The sequence below is a fragment of the Engraulis encrasicolus genome, chromosome 1 (assembly GCF_034702125.1).
Source record: "Engraulis encrasicolus isolate BLACKSEA-1 chromosome 1, IST_EnEncr_1.0, whole genome shotgun sequence".
In the NCBI taxonomy this organism is placed as follows: domain Eukaryota; kingdom Metazoa; phylum Chordata; class Actinopteri; order Clupeiformes; family Engraulidae; genus Engraulis; species Engraulis encrasicolus.
Window position 1 is genome coordinate 38195379 of NC_085857.1, and position 7987 is coordinate 38203365.

General features: G+C 38.5%; 1 long non-coding RNA gene across 1 annotated transcript; it reads left to right on the forward strand.

The window, feature by feature from the left end:
* Nucleotides 1-315: 315 nt before the first annotated feature.
* On the forward strand, nucleotides 316-5887 carry LOC134466664 (uncharacterized). The gene is made up of 7 exons (XR_010038391.1): nucleotides 316-654; nucleotides 2246-2347; nucleotides 2476-2574; nucleotides 3389-3494; nucleotides 3635-3736; nucleotides 4559-4631; nucleotides 5030-5887. It is a non-coding gene; the product is annotated as an uncharacterized LOC134466664 (long non-coding RNA).
* The last annotated feature ends 2100 nt before the right edge of the window (nucleotides 5888-7987 follow it).

Consider the following 7987-nt stretch of genomic DNA (forward strand, 5'->3'; position numbering starts at 1 on the left):
AATACTTAGGCTACCTTTACCACCATTAAATTCTAAGTATTCATTAACTCATTGGCTGCCAGCCATTTTCATAAAAGAGTACACGGAGTGCCAGAGATTTTTCAGCATTGTGGGCGTTTTTTGGAGGCTCACAGAAAATTGAGTTCTGTATCTATGTCAACATCATACCCATCAAAACACAGATTAGACGCTCATCTGTCATCAGAAAAAAACGGTGTCTCTCTACCCCTTTCCGTTCTTTCATAATCATCTGTTGAAATTAAGTGGAATTCGCCAAAATGCTGCTTTCTACACCCTTAAAAGAGATTGGTTAAAAAAGTGACTAATCTCGTTGGTTGAGGCAATATTGGTCAAATTAACTGTGACATTGGTAACTATTAAACAAACAAATTGGTTATCTAACAACTAATATCATTGGTTAAGAACAAATTGGTTGATTTAACAAAGATATTGGTTAACTTTAATAACAGATTGGTTGAAAAATGACTAATATCATTGGTTAAGCAAATGTTAACTAAGAGATTGGTAACTGACGCAGGTCTGACGCTCAACGTCAAGTACGTAACTCTGCTTCTCAATTTTCTGACAAAGCCGCCATCTTCGTGCAGCAGGAAAGCCGTTTGAGATATTGGTGAAATTCAAACACTTTGTGAGGTAAGTTCGTTTATTTTCAATGTTTCGTTAATCATTTCAAGACAATGCCAAATATACAGTGAATAACGAAACTGTTTCTTGTTCAGGATGGTAATTTGCAATGAATTTGTCTTCAGACCATACCTCCGCTAACAGGCCACTATTATAACTACCGGTATGCTAACTTAGCCCTAGGGTGTTTTCACAACTTTGTTGGAAAGTTTGTGTTTTGTTAGAAACAAACTCTACGAAATTTACAATATAGATTTGCTTCGAAAGAGCTATAAAACTTGTCCAGTGGTGCCAAAACACCCATGTCAGAGTCAAGACCTAGCTAAATGTCCGCTAGCAACATAGCTATCAGTGGTTTCTGGAGGAGGGCCGAAGGGAGTGCTTCCCCGCCGGCCAGAGATTGTTTGCGCCGGCCTCTTCACCTGAAAGAGCTAGCGCTGCATGATGAGGTGGTTCGCTAGCAACAATTAGCTATAGTCTAACGGTTAAATCATGTTGCCTTTGTTGAGGGATGTTTGAAATAGCCCGATGTATTCATAACTGAATATTGATTTCTTGTTAGAAACGAACACATTTTGGATATAATTTTGTTCTGAAGTTACAACATGCCAAGTTAGTGTTGTAAGACTGTTGGCGCCAAAGTTAAGAGCTAGCTAAATGTCCGCTAGCAACATTAGAGCTAGCCAAACTGAATAATGAATCTCTTGTCCGCTAGCAACATTAGCTAGCTAAAGTCTTTTTTTTGTTAGAAACGAACTCCCTTTGAGTATAATTATGCTCTGAAGATATCCAGTTAATGTACTTGAGCCAAAGTAAAAGACAAATACCAGAGAGAAGAGCTAGCTAGAAGTTCGTTAGCAACATCAGCTTATCTTTTAGCTGACTCAGAAGCTTGAAGTAGCCACAACTTATGCCTGATTTTTATTGTTAGAAACGAACTCATTTTGACTATACACTTGCTCTGAAGTATGTTTTAACACATGTGCCTTTCCCTATTCGTTGTGTAAAGGAAGTGAGTAAGTAAACTGATTCTGAACTTGTTATTGTGCTATTGTGTTAGTGTGCTGTTTTGTCCCATTCTGTGGGCTGTTCTCTCTGTTCAGGGAGAAACCACTGTCAGCCATCAGATCGTGTTCTTTTCAATACATTGGCATTACCAATTTGACAGATTTCTCCTGAAATAATGAGCCCAGAAACACCCAGATGTGTAGGGTGCTTAATTTTTGGCTTGATCAAAGATGCTTAATTTGTATGGTTACTGCAATAAATATTTAGATTTCTTTGCCCATCCTTTTTGGATCTAGGCCTACTAGTAGGCCTAGTGATTTTAGAGGTCTTAACAAGTGGGCTATGCATCAGATTTCATTTCAAGTGATGAGTAAAATATCCAGAAAGATATATAATCTGTTCTTTTTGCCCTCTAGCTTAGCACACTGAATTCTTTGAGCCATCTGGTGTCAATCAGTGTGGGAAAATGATCAATGAAAACAATTTAAGAAATGCATCTTTATTTAGGCCTAATGCAAACTTTATTTTTGTGTAATAATTAGGCATATTGATACATAATCATGTTCATGATTTGTGCTGTCTTGCTTTGCAGATGACAGAATATTGCTGAAGGATCCTACATAAGGCTGGCTGATTACACGGAGTGATTCCTCTGGTGTGGTGTACCTCAGAGAAATAAACACTGTTGCAAGAGGTGAGTTTAAGTTTATAAAGTCACACAAAACCTATCCATGTATTTTTAAAAAGTCAAAGTTCTAACTTGCTCTGTATTTCATGCTGTCAATATGAGATGCATACTAATGTTGTGTGTTATTATTGCAGCTGAGAAGATGGCCAAGATATCCTTATTGCTGGATGGTAGCTCTGGTCGTAGTGGACCATATCTGCAAATGCTTCTGAACATTGACAGAATTTCTAAAGGTTAGCAACCATTCATAAATTTACACCACATGTATGTGTGTTTCAAATGTCTTAACAGTTTGAAGCACACACTGTTAATCAGAGATGCGTCCTGTTCATGCCGTGTGTTATTTTGAGAGGATAGTTAAGGAATAATGGCAGCTGCCTGGTTACAGTACATTGATCCCCTTTGTAGCACCATGTCTAAAAATGCTGAGAAAAATCAGTTTGTAAATGTAAGCATTTTTTTAATAACTCTGCACCAAATGTGTGTTTCAAATGTCTACTATCTAACAGTCTGAATAACACACTCATACATGACATGACCAATATGTTATGTGCTCGGAGCGACAGTTTACAAACGCACCCTTAGTGCCTTCTGCTGTTAGGCCAATGACACTGAGCCCACCGTTTCATTGATTGGAGTATTTGGGTTACATTTTGTCAATTTGTTGTATTTTCCAGGATCGTTGAGGACTCCTCCTCTATGCGTGACATCTTAGATTAGATTTAGATTTAATTTCAAGTGATGAGTAAAATATCCAGAAAGATAGATAATCTGCTCTTTTTGCCCTCCAGTTTAGCACACTGAATTCTTTGAGCCATCTGTTGTCAATCCGTCTGGGAAAATGATCAATGATATAAAACAAACAAACAAAAAAACATTTTACATGTATACAGACATGTATCTTTTAGATGTTTCATACTCTAGGCCTATTCATCATCATATTGTGTCGTGGTGGTGACGGTGTTATCATTTTTCATTATTTTCTTGTAATAATAAGGCCTATAAATGCATAATCATGTTCATGTTTTGTGCTGTCATGCTTTGCAGATGACTGAGAATATTACTGAAGGATCCTACATGGAAGCTGTCTGATTACACTGAGTGATTCCTCTGGTGTGGTGTACCTCAGAGAAAATAAACACTGTTGCAAGAGGTGAGTTTAAGTTCATGAATTCACACAAAACCAATCCATGTATTTTATAAAAGTCAAAGTGCTAAACATGCTATGTATTTCATGCTGTCAATATGAGATGCAAATTAATGTTGTGTGTTGTGTGTTAATGTTGTGTGCAGGTGAGAAGATATCCTTATTGCTGGATGGTTGCTCTCTGGTCGTACTTGAGCCCCCTGGACCATGTCTGCAAATGCTTCTGAACATTGACAGAATTTCTAAAGGTTAGCAACCATTCACAAATGTACACCACATGTATGTGTGTTTCAAATGTCTTAACAGTTTGAACGACACACTGTTAATCAGAGATGCATCCTGCATCTTTTGTGTTATTTTGAGAGGATAGGTCGCCAGCGACCCTATTCACTTGCTGAAAATGCTTAAACACATAAAACAACATTGCTATGACATTACATAGAGCCATAACGCTGCACTACAGGGTTAAGGATGGCAGCTGCCTGGTTACAGTACATTGATCCCCTTTGTAGCACCATGTCTAAAAATACTGAAAAAAAAACAGTTTCTAAATGTACCGGTAAGCAAATTTTAATAAATCTGCACCAAATGTGTGTTTCAAATGTCTACTATCTAACAGTCTGAATAACACACTCGTACACAGTGGTGGAAAAAGTAAAAGTACTTTTGTGGTGTAATTACAACAGTAGCACATGATATTACATAGCTGTTACACCGTTTGCTCCAGTATACCTACCTATTGAGATAGACTGTGTTATTACTGAAAAACAATAAAAACCTAACAAGAACCCACCACAAACTCAATCTAACCTGTGCAGAATCAGCTCATCGTAAGACAAGTACATTGGTCTACTTTTTACTCAGATAAGTTACCTGTGTTGGAAAGAAACTTTTACTTTTACTTTGTCCACCACTGCTCATACATGACATTACCAATTGTTGTGTGCTCAGAGCGGCAGTTTACAAACGCACCCTTGGTGCCTTCTGCTGTTAGGCCTATGACACTGAGCCCACCGTTTCATTGATTGGAGTATTTGGGTTACATTTTCTCAATTTGTTGTATTTTTCAGGATCGCTGAGGACTCCCCCTCCATGCGTGACATCTTTGAGAAATTTCCACGCTTTCTGGAGATGCCAAGTTTGGTACGTCTGCCAGACATTTTTTTAACCTTTATTTAGAAAGAACAAGTCACGATATAGTTGTGTGCATTGTTGATTTTGGCTATACTTGGTGTTAATTAAGCTTCCAGATACTGCATGATTTATACCGTTCACTCAGTAGAGTAAAGCTTTCTATATAACCTGTTAAAACAGGGCGTTATAAATTTTGTGGTTACCAGAATGGCAATTACTGAGTCGCAGTGCATTACTAAAGGCCCTATGTTATGTCATAGTAGAGTAGTACTGGCAATTAACCTTTCAATGACTATTACAGCATGTTTCAGATGGTATGGCGTGCATTATGGGGCTAAGCACCATTGATGTATCTCTCTCTCTCTCTCTCTTTCTCTCTCTCTCTCAAATCTTAAAAATTATTTCAGACTGGAACCAACTTTGCATCCCTCGGCACTGACACTGAGAAGGTTTCAAGGACCCCACTACTAGGAGGCGAGAGTTTGACACGGCATTGTCATCACTGCCATGGATGACAACGTAACCATTCCTGTTGCTGATTGCCTGACTTGCGCAGTGACAAGCTTTTCATGCTCTACTGGGTGTGTAACTTGGCATATCCACCACAGTTTAACTCTGTTTTTGCCTCTTTTGAATATGTGTACGATATAACCATCTCAACCAACACGTGGGCCAAGGTACTGGAACATTTCTCACTTCAAGTTGCTCTGTAGTCACTGGACATTTTTTTAAACATCTACGCAGTCACCACCACTCCACACCATGTACATTTTAATTACTTCTGATTCCACTGACATGCAGACTACATCCTATGCCATTTCAGGTAATTTACCTGGTACTGGAGAAACAGCATTGTATGCCATTCCAAGTGATACTTGCCTCGTTGTTTTGCAAAAATGTACTGTTCTTTGAATATAACTTAAAGTAAGATCATGTTGACTCTGAGGTTTTCTCCGGTTGTCAAGCACAACCTTAACGTTTTGTAAGTAAGTAATAGTCACAGGATATGCATGCATTTGTAATTTGAATTTTCGTTGAAAACGGCTCACCAAGCATAAAATGTTACCTCTGCTTTTGATTTTTCTTTTTTTTTAAATGTCCCTTAATACCAGCCTGTCTTTTTGTTGTGTCCACACAACTTTACCATCATCAGTGTTGGGAAGGAACAGATTGCTGTAAGTTACTGTATCCCCATCCTTTCAGATCAGTGCTTTAAAGCCTTTTGAAATTAAATTGTTAATAAACTTTGTGAAAACAAACTCAAATCTTGGTTATTGGTTATGATTGATATAGCTTTGAAACTGTTAATTTGAAGTGAAGTAATTGCAGTGTCCATCTAACCAAGCAAATCGGTTAAAATTTTAACCAATATCTGTGTCGGACACATATTAATCGAACAAATTGGTCAAAACAACCATTGGGGGATTGGTACATTTTTGACTTATAAAGATTGGTTAAACATAACCAATCTATTGGTCAAAACAACCGATATGGAATTGGTTAGTTTTTTAACCGATCTAGATTGGTTGAAATTTTAACTAAAGTCTAATCGGTTATTTTGACTAATATTTCTCTCGGACACATATTAATCGAACAGATCGGTTAAAAACTACTAATTTTTTGTTTATTTTAACCAATCTTTTTTAAGAGTGTAGCCAAAAAGCTGAGAAAACGCCATTTGAAGTATAACTATAACTGCAAACGTTTTTGCCCATAATGGCATCGTCCTAACAACTCCAAACATATCAGATGCTATTACAGAGTCTTCTGTCATCTGTAGCCTGAACAAAAGATCGTTTGTATGAACTTTTCAACCTAATATACTGAAATATAACGGGGGTGGACTCGAAAACAAGGGTGTTTTGGTTTAGTTGCTGGCGCGCAGAATGGATCATTACAACAGGTGCCCTCCGGGAACTCCCTCTCTCTCCCTGTCTCTCCCTCTCCTGAGTGTGCTCTCTCTCCCCTCGTTGGAGAACAGCTGGTTTATTTCCTCCAGAAATAGTAACGCTACCGTGTGTGTTGTGTCTTGTGGGGGAGGGAGGCAGCAGGTAGGCAGGCAGCCCCGCTTAGCGTAGCTTACTGCAGCTTCTTTGGCAGAGCGGACAATTAGCAGATTGATGATTACTGTCATCATGGTTCTGCTATAGTGATCTTGTCATATATTGTTCAATGAATTTTCTTTTGATAAAGTACTGATCACATATCCAACATTTCACAAGCCGATTGGAGTGGTGAAGGCTAGCTGGTCTGAGGCTAAGTGCAATGCTTTCTCATGTGAGCTGACTGCATCTGACCAGACACAAAGGCTACTCTGTTCCAAGAATCTGCAACCCCCTGTCTTTTTTTGATGATACAGTAAGCTGATCATACTATACAGATCCATAAAAAATAACTGTAGAATGAGTAAAAATGGTTGACTTACCAAGGCTCCTTTATTTAGGCTTAGTTGTAAGTTGTTAGCGATTTCGTGCTAGCTAGATAGCTAGCGTAGGGAAATTTATAGCCAAGCATTCCCAACATCACCACTAGTCCTGTGCATTCTCCTGTCAGATGATATTTTGTAAGGATCATCCTGATGTTGTGTAGGCTGATCACATTATCCAAAATGAAAGGTTGCCACACAGATCATCTCATGGTGTATTTTGGGCAAGCTAGCTACAATGCCTTCTAGCTAGATAGCAACAGGGGGTTGTATTTTGGTCATGAGAGGAAGGGTTTTTTTTTGGTCAGGCTCTGACACTAAAATCAGTAGCCTACCTGTGTTAAAATCAGAGGGCAAGAAAGTAGACTACTGTCACAGGTGCTTTACTTTCAAAAATGATTTTGCTATGCTACTTTTGAGATTATAATAGTAAAAAAGGGGTGTTTTTGTCTTGACATTTCCTCCTGGTCTGAGCTAAAGCCCTGCCTTGACTGTTCCTAAGGACACTTCTGCCACCTACAGGAACAGTTAGAAAATGCCTAGAGGCTTGAAATTTATACAGAAGATAGGTCAGACCGTCCTCGAGGCCTGGCTGTAAAAAAAAACGCAATTATCGGCGAACGACGTCGAAGGCAGGGGGCGTCACTATTCGAAATGACGTCACTCGACGGCTAAGGCAGCCAATGAGTTAAGACTGGGAAAATTTTACTTTTCATACATGAAAAGGGGATCTTCTCCATTGTCCACCATTTTAAATGTCCAGAAATAGACTTACTGTCTACTTACTTGCTTAAGTAACTTACTGTACGTTGGTCATACTTAATAACAACTAATACTGAATATTAGTAAATACTTAGTAACTATTCATGAAAAGATCGAATTTGGCAGTAGACAGTACAGTTTCAATGAGCAGCATAGTTGCAATACCTACTCTGGCCGC